Raw genomic sequence first — 15,358 nt, forward strand, 5'->3', positions numbered from 1 at the left:
TAGGTTATTCCATAGAGTGGGTGCAGCGCGAAGAAAGTCCTGTAACCGTGAATGGGAGAAAGTAATGCATGGGGATGAGAGACGCAGATCTTGTGCTGAGTGGAGATGTCGGGTTGGGAGATATTTTGAGATGAGTGAAGAGATGTATGTTGGTGTGGTTTGGTTAATAGCCTTATGTGTAAGTGAAAGTATTTTGTATTGAATACGGTAGAAAACCGGCAACCAATGGAGGGACTGACAGAGCGGGGCAGCAGAAGAAGAAAGTTTCGCAAGGAAGATAAGCCTTGCAGCTGCATTCATAATGGATTGTAATGGTGATAGCCTGTTTTTGGGAAGACCAGTAAGGAGGTTATTGCAATAGTCAATGCGGGAAATAATAAGTGCATGGATTAGAGTTTTTGCAGTGTCTTGTGTGAGATATGGTCGAATTTTGGATATGTTTTTTAAATGTATGTAACATGATTTTGAGACAGATTGAATATAGGGAACAAAGGACAGTTCAGAGTCAAGGATGACACCAAGGCAGCGAGCTTGTGGGGCGGGGTGGATGGTCGAGGTATCAACAGTGATAGAGAGATCAGGTTGGTAACTGTTATTGGCCAGTGGAAATATAATTAATTCTGTTTTAGAAATATTAAGTTTCAGGTGGCGAGATGACATCCAAGATGAAATGGCAGAAAGACATTCAGTGACACGGACCAATACAGATGGAGATAAATCTGGAGAGGATAGATAGATTTGAGTATCATCCGCATACAGATGGTACTGAAATCCAAAAGAGCGGATTAGTTTGCCAAGAGAGGTGGTATAGATTGAGAATAGTAAAGGACCTAAGACAGAGCCTTGCAGTACTCCAACTGATAGAGGTAGTGAAGAGGAGGCAGAATCAGAAAAACGAACAGTAAAAGAGCGATCAGATAGGTAGGAAGAAAACCAAGAAAGAGCTGTGTCATTAAGACCTAGGGATTGCAGTGTTTGTATGAGAAGAGAGTGGTCAACAGTGTCAAAAGCAGCAGAGAGATCTAGAAGAATTAGGAGTGAGTAATGGCCTTTAGCCTTGGCAGTGACAAGATAATTTACTACCTTAGTCAGTGCTGTCTCTGTGGAGTGTTGGGAACGAAAGCCGGACTGAAGTGGGTCCAATAAGTTGTGTGAGTTAAGAAAGTGTGTGAGGCGGGTGTAGACAAGTCTCTCAAGTAGCTTGGAGGGGCATGGGAGCTGGGAGATAGGACGGTAATTTGAGAGGGTATTAGGGCCAGAATTTTGTTTTTTCAGAATGGGAGTAATCACTGCGTGCTTGAACAGTGATGGAAAGTTGCCAGTAGAGAGAGAGAGATTACAGATTTTAGTTAGGGTTGGGATAAGCACAGGAGACAGAGCTTTACTGATTTGTGAGGGTATAGGATCTAGAGGAGAGGTAATAGAGTAGGAGGATGAGAAGAGTGTAGATACTTCATCTTCGTTTGTGAGATCAAATGAAGAGAATTTTCCAAGAGGGTTCAGGTAGGGAATTGAGCAGGTCACTAGCTGAGACAGAGTCTACCATTTCATTATATATATATATATATATATATATATATTTATAGAAATCACAGGGGCTCTGCACTCACCATAATAACTAACAATAATAATAATAATAATAATAGGCATAATAAACAGTGGGGTTTTGGTTCATGAATTGATCAATGCATTTAAGCTTGCAGCCCGCGTCACGGGACCCCACTTTACTGCAAGTCCCTACTCTATTGCTCAGAATTATAACATGGACATAGCCATCACATTAGTGTTAAACTCAGGGTATGCTATCAAGGTTTAAAGCTCACAGCAACTTTGCTTTTAAATGTGAGACAGTTACCAAGCACACCTGTTGCAAAGCACCTAGGAAAACAGCTGACACAAGTTAGATAACTAGTTAAAAAGGGTGCAATCACATTTTCTCAAGCACACTGTTTTTTCTCGGAGTATGTGGACTGGGAGTGCCACATACTTCTTGTATATATATATATATATATATATATGTGGAGGGGCACCACACCCCAAGGCGAGCACCCCAGCAAGCATTTGGAAGGCTCTGCAACAAGTGAGTGCTGGTATTTTTTTGTTTTTAATATATATATATATATATATATATACACAGTATCAGGGGCGTAAGTAGAACTTTTTGGGCCCCATAGCAACAATTTTAAGGGGCCCCCCTAACATAGGTCTTACACAATGCCCACAGTAGTAGTTCCCCTAAAACACTAAATGCCCACTTGTAATGGTGCCCCTTATGCAATGCCCACTGAAATGGTGCCCCTTACGCAGTGCCCCCAGCAGTAATAATGCCCCATGTAGTAATGCCCCCAGTAGTAATGTCCCCTGTAGTGTCCCCAGTAGCAATGCTCCCTGCAGTGCCCCGGTAGTAATGCCCTTGAAGTGCCCCTAGTAGTAAGGGCCCCTGTAGTTCCCCCAGTTGTAGTGCTCCAAATAGTGCCCCCAATAGTAAGGCCCCTGTAGTGCCCCCATATGATGCCCCCAGTAGTAAGGCCCCTGTAGTGCCCCCATATGATGCCCCTGTAGTGCCCCCAGTAGTAAGGCCCCTGTAGTGCCCCCAGTAGTAAGGCCCCTGTAGTGCCCCATATGATGCCCCCAGTAGTAAGGCCCCTGTAGTGCCCCCATATGATGCCCCCAGTAGTAAGGCCCCTGTAGTGCCCCCAATAGTAAGGCCCTTGTAGTGCTCCCAATAGTAAGGCCCCTGTAGTGCACCCAATAGTAAGGCCCCTGTAATGCCCCCTGTAGTGCCCCCAGTAGTGCAGCCCCCGTAATGCCCCCAGTAGTGCGGCCCCTGTAATGCCCCCAGTAGTGAGCTCCCCCCTGTACACACACATACACACACATAAAAAAAACCAGTTACGTAAAACCCCGCACCAGTGCCTGCTGCTGTCCGTCCCCGGTGCCTGCTCCTCGGAACAATGGGAGTGACGTCGTGACGTCACTCCCATAGTGCACTGCGGGACCCGGAAGACGGAGCTCAGGAGTGAGCTCCATCCTCTGCAGTCGGGGGGGGGGGGTGATTAGGAGCCGGGTGCTGCCAGGTAGCAGATGGGGTCAAGACCAGGCACCATGTAATTAGGCCCCTCACTCCAAGGGGAAAATGCTGCAAGAAACGGTGCAATCGTGAGTGGTGGGGCCAAATGGCCGCAAATCTAATGGAATAGTGTAATATTGATTCTGCCTCCTCCCCATTGACCTGTGAATTGCAGCATTTTGACGTGAGGGGGCAGGTCTTAATAAACATGTTGCTCGCTCTCTCATCTATCTGGATACTCAGAAACCCCCCCTGTCTGCGCTACTGCCCACAGATCCCTGTGCTCTGTGCAGCGGCACTAGTATAATATGCCAAGGTCTGTCACTCACAAACCTGCCTCATACTAACATCCAGACTAGCTGAGTCACTCCAAGCCATGTACATGAGCCTTTTTAAAAGCAAATCCAGACACTACCCATCTAAATGACATGAACATGATCACTTCACCTGATAATAAAACAATATAAACTAATTTTGTCTACTTTACTTCTGTAAATTTTAAGAGCATGCAGAGTTTTGACACATGCTGTGGATAAGAACCTGCTCACTAAACTAAACAAAAAACAGGGCAGTGTATCATTAGAAAAAAATATCTATATAATAAGCGAAAATCGTGTCTGTCTATCCAGCTTTTTGACTTTTATACATGGCCAGAGTTTTGGACCTAACTCGGCCAATTTTGATATGGTGGTGTAGTTTGACCAGGATTAGATTTTTGCCTAGGTTCCAACTTCGTTAGAGCCGCACACTGTCACACAATTCCTAAAAATAGGGACACTCTTAAATTACACAGGTTCCAGAGCTGGCTCCAGTGGAAATTGGCAGTCTGACAAAAACCTGAGATTGCAAAAAAAGTATCCTTTTCACCTCTGAGCAAACTTGATGACTCATGTAAATTCATATTAAATCCAGAGCCTCTGTGTTTGCATACAAGGGCATTACCAGGGTCATAGAGAGCCACCCTGGGCCCAAGGAAGGGGCATGGCCTAATTGCCGGAGGTGTGACCATGCCCTCTTAGCAGGGCCGGCCCTAGGCATAGGCATTATAGGCAAATGCCTAGGGGCAACAGGAATGCCTAGGGGGCATCCCAAGATTAGGGCTGGCTCGGTGCGGCAACCCGAGCCAGTCAGGAGACTGTAGTAGCAGCAGGACACTTCTCACACAAGCAGGAAATGTTTACTTTCACTTTCATGAGGCAGCTGCTGCAGACTGCAGAGGAGGACGGAAGGGGATCTAGCTGTGCAGAGGAGAAGCCAGGCAACACCTGCGGAGCTGCTGCTAGACCCTGCCCCACCACACAGCATAAAGGTAAGAGCTGGATGAGGGGAGGCAGACACATATGGGGAGTGGGGGCTGATGACACTGCTATGGGAGGGGGAGACAAAGACATATGGGCAGTGGGGGCTCAGGGAGCTGATGATAGTTACTGCTATGGGGCAGTGGGAGATAAAGACAAATGGGGAGTAGGTGGGGTGTGGGGGTATGCCTGTGCTGTGAGTGATGGGTGCTGTCTTTGCCGTGCTGGGCGAGGAGTGCTGTGCTGGCTGAGGGGTGGTGGGTGTTGTGCTGTGATCTGTTCTGTGAGGGGTGCTGTGCTGTAATCTGTGCTGGATGACGGGTGCTGGGATAGGGGTACAGTACTGGGTGAGGGGTGATGGGTGCTGTGCTGTAATCAGTGCTGGGCTAGAGGTGCTGTACTATAATCTGCTGTGAGGGGTGCTGTACTGAGAGAGGGATACTGTACCAGGTGAGGGATGATGGGTGCTGTAATCTAAGCTGTGCTGTGAGGGGTGCTGTATTGGGAGAGGGGTACCAGGTGAGGGGTGATGGGTGCTGTACTTTGATCTGTGCTGTGAGGGGTGCTGTGCTTGGAGAGGGGTACTGTACTGGGTGAGGGGTGATGGGTGCAGTACTCTAATCTGTGCTGTGAGGGGTGCTGTGATGGGTGCTGTGCTGGGTGGCGGGTGCTGGGAGAGGGGTACTGTACTGGGTGAGTGGTGATGGGTGCTGTGCTGTAATCAGTGCTGGGCTAGAGGTGCTGTAATCTGTGCTGTGAGGGGTGCTGTGCTGGGAGAGGGGTACTGTACTGTGTGATGGGTGCTGTACTCTAATCTGTGCTGTGAGGGGTGCTGTGCTGGGAGAGGGGTACTGTACCGGGTGATGGGTGCTGTACTCTAATCTGTGCTGTGAGGGGTGCTGTGCTGGACGAGGGGTGCTGTGCTGTGCTGTTATCTGTGCTGGGTGATGGGTGATGGGAGAAGGGGTACTGTACTGGGTGAGGGGTGATGGGTGCTGTGCTGTAATCAGTGCTGGGCTAGAGGTGCTGTACTATAATCTGTGCTGTGAGGGGTGCTGTACTGGGTGAGGGGTGTTGGGGGCTGTACTGTAATTTGTGCTGTTAGGGGTGCTGTACTGGGTGAGGGGTGATGGGGGCTGTACTGTAATCTGTGCTATGAGGGCTGCTGTGCTGTAATCTGTGCTGGCTGATGGGTGCTGGGAGAGAGGTACTGTACTGGGTGAGGGGTGATGGGTGCTGTACTGTAATCTGTGCTGTGCTTGGCGAGGGATGCTGTGCTGTAATCTGTGCTGTCGGGGGTACTGTGCTGGGTGACGTGCTGTGATGGGTGAGGGGTGCAGTGCAGTGAGGGAAGAGGAGTGCTGTGAGGGGAGAATTTGCCCTGTAGAATGCTTTCTGAGGTGGGGGTATAATGAACTGTCTCCTAAAACCTGTCCCTTGTCTCTTTAGTTACAGCAGTGTGCTGCGAGGGGAGAACCTGGGATTTTCTACTGGGGACACCAGACAAAATCTTGCCTAGGGCACCATATTGGTTAGGGTCGGCTCTGCCTCTTAGGGAAAAACTTTTTTGTAGCGCTCAGAGTGGTGCTGTGCACTGAGGAGGTGGGCGCTGTGTGCCCCTAAGCCCAGCACAAATCCAGGAGGGGGCACAGTCAGTGTGATCGCTCCTCCCCACATGCAGAGGAGACTGCTGCTCTGCAGCAGCAAGCAGTCCCCCATTGCAGTCCAGCACACAGCAGCATGTGCTGGGCTGCTGACATGTAAGAGGGAGGAGGGGCAGCGTTGAACCTGGGCCCCTGCCGGGCCCCTCCAACAAGCCCAGACCCTTGTAATTAGTAGCCAGCCCTCCCTCTTGGCACTCCTGGGCATAACTAGAACTTTGTGGGCCACTTAGCAAGATCTTAATAAGGCCCCCCCAGAGGTAAAAAAAACCCATACATTTTCCCACACAGAACCCATTCAGATTATTACACACAGATCCCATTCAGGTTATGCCACACAGTACACATTATACACATTATGCCACGCAGTAGTAGTGCCCCTTATACATTATAATAAAAAATGGGGAAAAAGGCGCAACCTTCTAGAATATAATAAACAATGAATATGAATAATCCCAATACAAGTCCACAGAATCGCTAAAGAAGTGAAAGAAAATGTCCTCCTTCAATTTTCAGAGTTGGGTAATTCCGACAAATGAATGCTCCTCCCACCATCCCATGAAAAGGTTTGCATATGCAGGGGCAAAACGTGTCCCCATGGCTGTTCCCTTCCGCTGTTGGTAAAAATTTTCATTATACCAAAAGAAGTTATTTTCCAAAATAAACTTAATGCCCTCACAGACAAAGTTAATTTTACACAACGAAGTATCACTCTTAGTGAGAAAATATTTAACAGCCTCTATACCATGGGAATGGTCAATAATAGTATAGAGCGAACTAACATCAGCTGTGACCAATATATAATTATCCTTCCATTTTACTTCTTTTAATTTATTTAAAACGTCAGTGGTATCTTTTAAATAAGATGGGATCTTTAAAACCTCCGGCTGTAAACAATAATCAATAAAATGGGACAGATTCGAAGTGGCAGAGTCTGTACCTGCCACAATTGGACGTCCTGGGGGATTGGTACAGTCTTTATGGACCTTGGGGAGAATATAGAATATTGGAATAGTAGGTTTTTCAATATACATATATTTTTCCTCATTTTCCGTTATAGCCCCTTCTATTCTATATTTTTGTAACATACTTTTGAGATTTTTATTTATTTTGTCACTAGGATTAGTTTTCAAAGGTCCATACGTCTCTCTGTCATTGAGCTGCCTCATAACTTCTTTGTCATATTTAACAGAGTCCATAACTACAACTCCACCTCCCTTATCGGCGGGTTTTATCGTAATATCTGAGTTTTCACTCAGATTTAATACAGCTTGTCTTTCCTTTGAGCTCATATTTCCAAATTTGCCCCATTTTGGTTGGTTATTATTGGACTCCTTCCAAGATTAAACCTATCAGAGGGTAGCAGGGGATATTTAAGGTACTGACTAAGCCACCAACCACATACACCTTGAAAAAGACTCCAGATAGGAGTTGAAACGCATTGGTGAAAGGAACACAGCACTAGTGGATTTTTAACATCTAAGGGAAGAGTACACATCCAGGAGCTGCCATTACAGGTTGTACCCGGGAGACTTTGGATTGTTTGGCTTATACGTGAATGGGTGTGCATTATACACCGCCATCTCTGGTACGCTGCTTTGATATTGTGTCAATTTTTATGTGATTAAAATCAATATATTACGCTATATTGCGATTTTCTCCTTTTTTTGCATGTCTACCACGAGGATCTCATTTGTCGGAATTACCCAACTCTGAAAATTGAAGGAGGACATTTTCTTTCACTTCTTTAGCGATTTTGTGGACTTGTATTGGGATTATTCATATTCATTGTTTATTATATTCTAGAAGGTTGCGCCTTTTTTCCCATTTTTTATTGTTTATGCTATGTTGTGAGGTGTTGTATGACCACCTCAGTGGATTGAAGTGCAGCATCCGTAATATTGAAGCGCAGGTTCCTACCTATTGTTCCCTTATACATTATGCCATAAAGTAATGCCCCTTATACATTATACTACACAGTAATGCCCTTTACAAATTATGCCACATAGTAGTAGTGCCCCATATAACACATTATTCCACACAATAGTAGTGCCCCTTACACATTGTGCCCCACCCCCCCAGCAACTCACCTCCCCGTGTCACTCCAGCAGCCTCTTGTCTCCCCCTGTGTGCCATCAGCAGCCAGCAGGTGTGGATTTGGGGCCAGGTTGCCAGCTAATTGCAGCTGCCACACCGGCAGCCAGCAGCAGACATGGATAGATAGTACTGGTGCAATTTGAAACTGGCACTGGCGCAGCCAATCAGGAGCCGCCACTGCTGATTGGCTGCCAGTCCACAAGCTCTGATTGCCTTGTGACCAGCGACACTGTCTCTCCATGACTGTCTGTCAGGGTCAGAACCAAATCAACTTTGCTGACCCCCTCAATGGCTCTGATTGGACCGGCCCACCTTGTCTGCGTGAGTGGGATCCTTTTCAGATCAGTAAATGGGGATATAGGTGAGGACAATGTAAACAAATAAAGGCTGCAGGTGTACTTCAGGGTCCAGTATTCAACCCAGGCAATGCCGGGTGTCCCAGCTTGTATAATAATAAACAATGTGGGTTAAATCTGTAAAAATCAGCATCTGTATAAACCTGGGTAGTTCGCTTCTATTATGTTACTTTATGTACAACTACAGAGTCATGGGTCAGTTACTGTACCTTTACTTAAAGGAACAAGGTACAGTATAGGATAGTTATTGATTTTGTAAACCAAAAACTTCCAGTTTCTTATTGGAAACATTTGGATTTGGATAAAAGAAATCAATGACAACAGCTTAAGTTTACTAATTTTATGCATTACACGATAGCTTAGCAACTATAATTACCACTGTGTATATTGTATCTATGAGACATCTATGCTAGAAAGGTTTCTTGTCACTCATTCTTGTCAAATTGAGAAGAGGCAAATGTCTGGTACATAGTACTTTTCCAAATTACACCTTTCAACACATCATTTGTAGCACTTTTTATACAGAGTTAAATCTTTCATGCTTAAAAATATGCAATTAGAGACATGTTCTTTCTTTAGTTTAAACATTTTAAATCATGTAGCTGCCCAAATAATCTAGACATTCAGAGATAGTAATGACTACTTATTAATTACATTTAGCAGAAATGATTGAATCAATTTTATTTGATAAACATCTCACTGTAGAGGAAACATCATGTTGAAAGTAAGTGATAATTGGTAGAGTTAATGTGACCAGAAAAACATAATGGGCCAAATGTAATAAGGTGAAAGTTCAGAAAATTTAAGAGTTTAGTAGTAAATTCTCACACTTTTTAAACTCAGCCAATGTAATAGAGGAACATGAACACTTGCATGTTTTTAGACTCAAAAACTCTCACCATTTAAACTCTCATCCAGATGTTTTCCCATGATTAAGATAAAATTCAACCAATGTGAGAGTTTACTGCTAGGTATGCAATCGGGAAGCCGGCGCACGCAAGCCCAATTGCCGGCTTCCCGACTGCTTCATTCTGGCAAGGGTTAAATGACAGGCAGCTAAATCTAGACGCCTGTCATTTTACTGGCGCCGGGAGACCGGCGCCCGGCATCCCGATCAAAGTGATGCCGGGCACCGCTGCGGACAGCCGCAAGGGGGGGTTAGGTTTAGAGCTTCCGGGGGGGAGGTTAGGGTTAGGCTAGGGGGAGGGAGGGTTAGGGTTAGGCACCCCCCGGGGGACTTAGGTTTAGGCGGCGGGGAAGGGGGGGGGTTAGGTTTAGGCACTTAGAGTTGGGATTAGGGTTAGGCACTGGGGGAAAGGTTAGGGTTAGGCACCCCTAAGGAGGGTTAGGGTTAGGGGGGTTAGGTTAGGTTAGAACATACTTACCTGAGGACGATCTGGATTTTCAGCCGTGTTGGCCTGCCGCTGCCGGGGTTTGAACCGCCGGACTTGTGTCCGGCGGTAATTCGTATGTATTCCTACTGCTAAACTCTCACATTTTCTAAACTCTCACCCTATTACATTTGGCCAAATGTGTGATTACATGTAGCACTACGGAGCTTCTCATATTTTGTTTCAGACCCGAGAAACAATTGTGGTCCTTTATGTAGAGTAAGCAATCTCTGTTGTGACCTATTTGCATTTGATATTCTACATTGTTCCTGTATATGGTTACATAAATGTGAACTATGGACCTGACTGAATGTAAAGATCACCTGTTTGCATACAAGCAGATATGCATCTGTATTCGTGCATTTGCACATCCGATACACGCAAGATATGTGAGCCCTTACAGTTATTGTACAGATGCGCCCAGGCAAAGATGCGCACACTATGATCAACTACAAAACTTGCATGTTCTAAACTTATGTCTTCTAGTTAATATATTTCAAGATCTGACTAACCCGAGATACGGCGCATCTCAAAGGGGTGCTTCAAATTGAGTTTACATGCGCAAACGGGATGCGGTCATAATACCGACTGTCGACTAAGGTGTCAGCTAAGTTTAAATAGATCCACAGCAACAGGTGAGAAGAGAGCTTGTGGCCCCTTCATAGTATATATAATAGCAGAACAGGTTGTGGCTTGGAGGTGACTGTCACAGTGTGTGTTAGAGCAGCATAGGTTGTGGTGCATTGACAATCAGTTACAGCACTAGTTTGTGTAAAAACTTGTATCACGTTTGTTGAAATTTCATTGGTCACACATAAAAAATAACTTTACCTGTTATATTAATCCAATAGGTGCGGTACAAAAAGTCAACAATCAGAATGTCGACATGGATGGGATGTTGACATGTTAAATGTCAACTTTCACAATGTCGACACACATTGCCATAATATCGACATTGCGAATGTGGACAATGCAGTTTTCCATAGGCAGATCAAATAACCCTAACTGCAGCCTAACACTAAAATCTGCAAAAACCGACAGTCTGTCTGTTGACATTCACAATGCCCACTTTATTTCTCAACACTGTTAATGTCAATGTTCTGTTCATGTCAACATTCTGAATGTTGAAATAATGACCATATACCAATCTAATTATTGGCATATACATTTTTATATATTAATTTAAAAATTAAATCAATTCTAGTTTTCTGAATGAAAATGAAAGTACTGGTTGAGTCTCCCATATCCAAAATGCTTGGGACCAGGGGTATTTTGGATATCGGAATATTCCGTATTTTGGAATATTTGCATATCATAATGAGATATCTTGGGAATGGGAATCTAAACACAGAATGCATGTATGTGTTATATACACCTTATACACACAGCCTGCAGGTCATTTTATACAATATTTTCAATAATTTTGTGGCTCAAACAAAGTTTGTGTACATACATGAAATTAAATTATGTTTTATATACACCTTATCTTATACACAAAGCCTGAAGGTAATTTTATACTTTATTTTTAATAATGTTGTGCCTTAAACAAAGTTTGTGTACATTGAACCTTAAAAAAGCAAAGGTTTCATATCTCAGTCATGCTAAAAAAATAACATATTTCTGAATATTTGGATATGGGAGACTCAACCTGTACCTTAGAATAATTTATATTGCAAAGACACTTACAAGTTACTTGGAAAATCTGGTTACAGCTACTAGAGTAATGCAAACGTATATATAAGCAGAAGTATATGAACACTTGTGGAATGTTACATTTTAATGCTATATCAAATTTTGTTTCCCGCAGTCATTAAAGATCTGTAAATGTGGAAAATCAAGACAACCCATGACATTGCCATGCTGTGCCCTTCATAAAAGAAACAATGTGATATGTATAATGTATAAAGAGGTTGTACTTGTACTTGTCATTGTTGACCTGTATAGTACCATGGCTGACATAATGTGACTCTTCTCTCTCCTTCTGACTTTTGACTCTATAACTACAGTATTGTATTATTATTATTATTATTATTATTATTATTAATAATAAACTTTATTTATAGGGCGCCACAAGTGGTCCTCCGTGCCGCACATAGGGCAAAACAATAAGACAGCACAGGGTAAAACAGTACAATACAATACACTAGACAAGTAACAACTAACACTACAAATCTCAACACAGCTGCTGATGAAAGGGGTGCAATGGAAATATTCAGCCAAAACCTGTACCTATAAGTGTGGTTGCAGAAAACGGGTGTAGGTCGTCTAAAGAAACTAAAACAACAAAGGAAAGACCAGGGACAGCGAGCCCAAGGAGGAGGTATAAAGTGTAACCGGTGTGCAAGAGAAGTAGGTAATGAGAACAGGAGGGAGGAGGGCCCTGCTCATGGACCTTACAGTCTAAAGGGAAGGGGGAGTCAAATGGAAGACATAAGGAGTGAACCAATAAAGGGGAGCTAAGGGCAGGAAGCAAGAGTGAGAGACCTGGAGAGTGTAACGGATATGCTTTTATGAACAGGTGGGTTTTCAGTGCCTGCTTGAAGCAATGCAGACTGTGGGATAGCCTGAAGGAATGAGGGATTTAGGGCCTTATTCAGGTTGATCACACGACTGCGTTCGCACACAGCCACTAGCTGCGAAATATGGTAATGAATGCAATCGCACGGCAACCGCAGCACTATACCAAGACGCCCATCACTATATAAAGCTGCCGACTTCCCATAACATGCATCAGCAAGTCATCGAAAACATCAGTAACATCGGAACCAATTTCACAGTTGTGGTTGCCCTGACCCTATCTCACAAACTGCTAAACTTCCTGTCGCCATCTAGACCTCTGCCAGCGTATCCAATCGCAGGGGCTTAATTATGCATGTCCCTGTAATGGCGTTCAAACGCACAGGCACGCTGCGTTCCGCCAAGCACCCCCCCTCTCCACCCATAAACAGTCACTACTTGTCATTCACTGTTTGATTGAACTGCTTCCCGATTGCAGAGGCCGGTTCGCTTACTTGCACAGCGATGCCTACACATGTGCAGAGCATGAAAATTGTCCCAATGGTGGGGGGAGGCACAAGAGAACTCTTGGATTCTGTAGACCACACTTTCAGTTTCATCCCATCACTTCTGTTCATTGCTGCTGTCCATATAGCAACAAGAAAATTATTTTCTTATTAGTTTTGAAACCAATGCAGATTATCATTCTATTTTTAATTTTCTGTCTTGGGCATTTAGAATATTGTTTATTTGTTTCCATCATTAACAGTTGTTCTGGTTACATGTGATGCTTTTTGCATGTTTTTTTTATAACAAACACATTTTAAGCAGGCAAAGAAAATACAGAGTATAATAGAAAATCTAGTTTAGCTCATAAATATCTGTTTTACTGTAGATGGAGAAATGTGGACAGGAAAATCAAATTACTCAATTTAGAATCTGATAGCTATTTACTTGTATTTTTCATATATACATTATAATTGAATGCATTTTGTTATCTACAATGCTGCTTGTTATTCTGTTATCAGATTGACCAACCTGAAATTCGGATCGCTATATTTAATGCAGAAAGAAATTGCAGCAATTGACTTTGGATATTGTGTTTTCAGATTCTATTACTGAAGGTGGCTGTGGTGCAATTTGTTTCCATTACAGGAAATCTCTTTAAAGTTTACAAAAAAAAAGATCATTTTATTGACTTTTCTCCTCAAGTATTTATTGTTATTTTCTGCAGTATGCAAGTGGGATTTTACCTCCTCGGAGATGTGAGACTTCTGAGCAGAGGAAATGATATTCTAGAGCAGGCACTACCAGAACTTTCATGCACCATCTGGTTCAGCTTCACCTGGGATCACTTCAGACAGCTGGTACATGCAACACAGGGGTCAGAGGTTACAATCAAAGACAAAGAAAAGAACTATCGAATAATTCCCATTACCACTGCATTGTTATTTAGACCTGAAAGTACAAAAGTAAAAGTGATGAAATATGTGTATGAAGTTAAAAGCCGCTGCAATGCCAGCATAGAATGGCCTAGGTGTCTCTGTAGTATTGATTTAAAAGAAAACTGTTTTATTCTTCAAACATGTTTTTGTTTAACTTTTAAATAGTTGGTACAAAACAAATGCAAAGTTTAAAGCCAACGACATCCTTAAAAAAAATAATTTTATTTAAAACATACTATTTTATCAAACATGTCTGAAATATTACGGCTGATAATGTGGCAAAACCTGTGTATGATTTTTATTAGTTAACTTGGAGTAGAGAGAGGTGGTAAAATCTCAAGAGGGGCTCTGCGTAATTTATAAACGTCACATCAAAGCGCAACCACCTACCATGTTAGAGATGCCCTCTTTCATTTGATAAAAGGTTTCTGGTTTTCTCCTAAGATACTGCTCCATAGGGTGTTGTAAAAATGGACTGTACTTTGTGAATACTGCAGAGAGATAACCTTGCTTTCACTCTACATCATTTATCATGTCTAATTTTAAATGAATACACTGAAAGCCATTTAGAATATATCAAATATATGATTATATTATATCCCTCGTGCCCACCTATGGGTCTATTGCTTGGGCAGCAAAATTTGTAGGTAAAAAGTACCCAGTCCCTTTAAATTAGCAATATAAATTTTTAGTTACAAATTGCTCCTGTAAGGGAAAATAAATAAAGTATGTTTTATCCAAAATAAAGTAATAGAATCACTAAATACAATAAGTGTTTGTATGGTTTTTACTTGTTTTCAATTTATTTAGTGCTTCTACTACTTTATTTTGGATACATACTTTATTTGGTTTCCCTTACAGGCGCAATTTGTAACCAGAGATTTCTATATCAAATATAAGGCAAATTAGTCATTTAGTGGTGAATACTGTATGATAGAATATTTGCTGAATGATTAAAAAAAATTGCATATGCAGTGTTATGGGCACTATTTCTTTTATAAGGTATTATTTTTCTGCATGAAAGCTGCCTCTGACATCACTGTGAAATTTACCCGGGTTTACTTGTAAATCCCAGCTTTGCAAGGCTCACGCTATATACTGTATATTATTTCCATATTCTCTGTCACAAGTTTGTCATTCCTCACATATCTGTTTTGACATTTGGATTATGGAATATAAACTCTTTCACTCCAAGGCTACGTATTGTTAGTGTTCCTCAAATTACATTTGTATTGTTTCAAATGTTATCTATACTTACTTACATATTTATTCTATTTCTGCATTAACTGCCAGATCCGATTGGAACAATCTCCTCACACTCCTACCCAGTACCAAAGCATGGCGATTTTGTGCCCTGTGCCAGCCCCGCCCCTGAACACATGATATCACACCTCTGTGGCAAGGCCACCAGCACCATGAAGTATAGCACTTAGAGCGTCCTATTGCAGAACTACTGGAGGCAGGTTGCCGTTCCAGGTACCGTGAAAGCCAAATGCAGCTGTTGTGGGGCAGCGACGGTGCCGCCCCCACGTCCTTGCAACCCG

The 15,358-nt window shown here is 43.1% G+C and overlaps 1 long non-coding RNA gene across 2 annotated transcripts in view; it reads left to right on the forward strand.

Moving 5' to 3' along the window:
* LOC148543242 (uncharacterized) overlaps nucleotides 1–14,473 on the forward strand; it is a 138,597-nt gene extending 124,124 nt beyond the window's left edge. For both annotated transcript variants that reach the window (XR_015878996.1, XR_015878999.1), the window contains exon 3: nucleotides 13,604–14,473. This is a non-coding gene — a long non-coding RNA (uncharacterized LOC148543242). The remainder of the gene's footprint in view (nucleotides 1–13,603) is intronic.
* The last annotated feature ends 885 nt before the right edge of the window (nucleotides 14,474–15,358 follow it).

This window comes from Taudactylus pleione, unplaced genomic scaffold (genome assembly GCF_031769625.1).
Source record: "Taudactylus pleione unplaced genomic scaffold, aTauple2 ptg000005l, whole genome shotgun sequence".
NCBI lineage: Eukaryota > Metazoa > Chordata > Amphibia > Anura > Myobatrachidae > Taudactylus > Taudactylus pleione.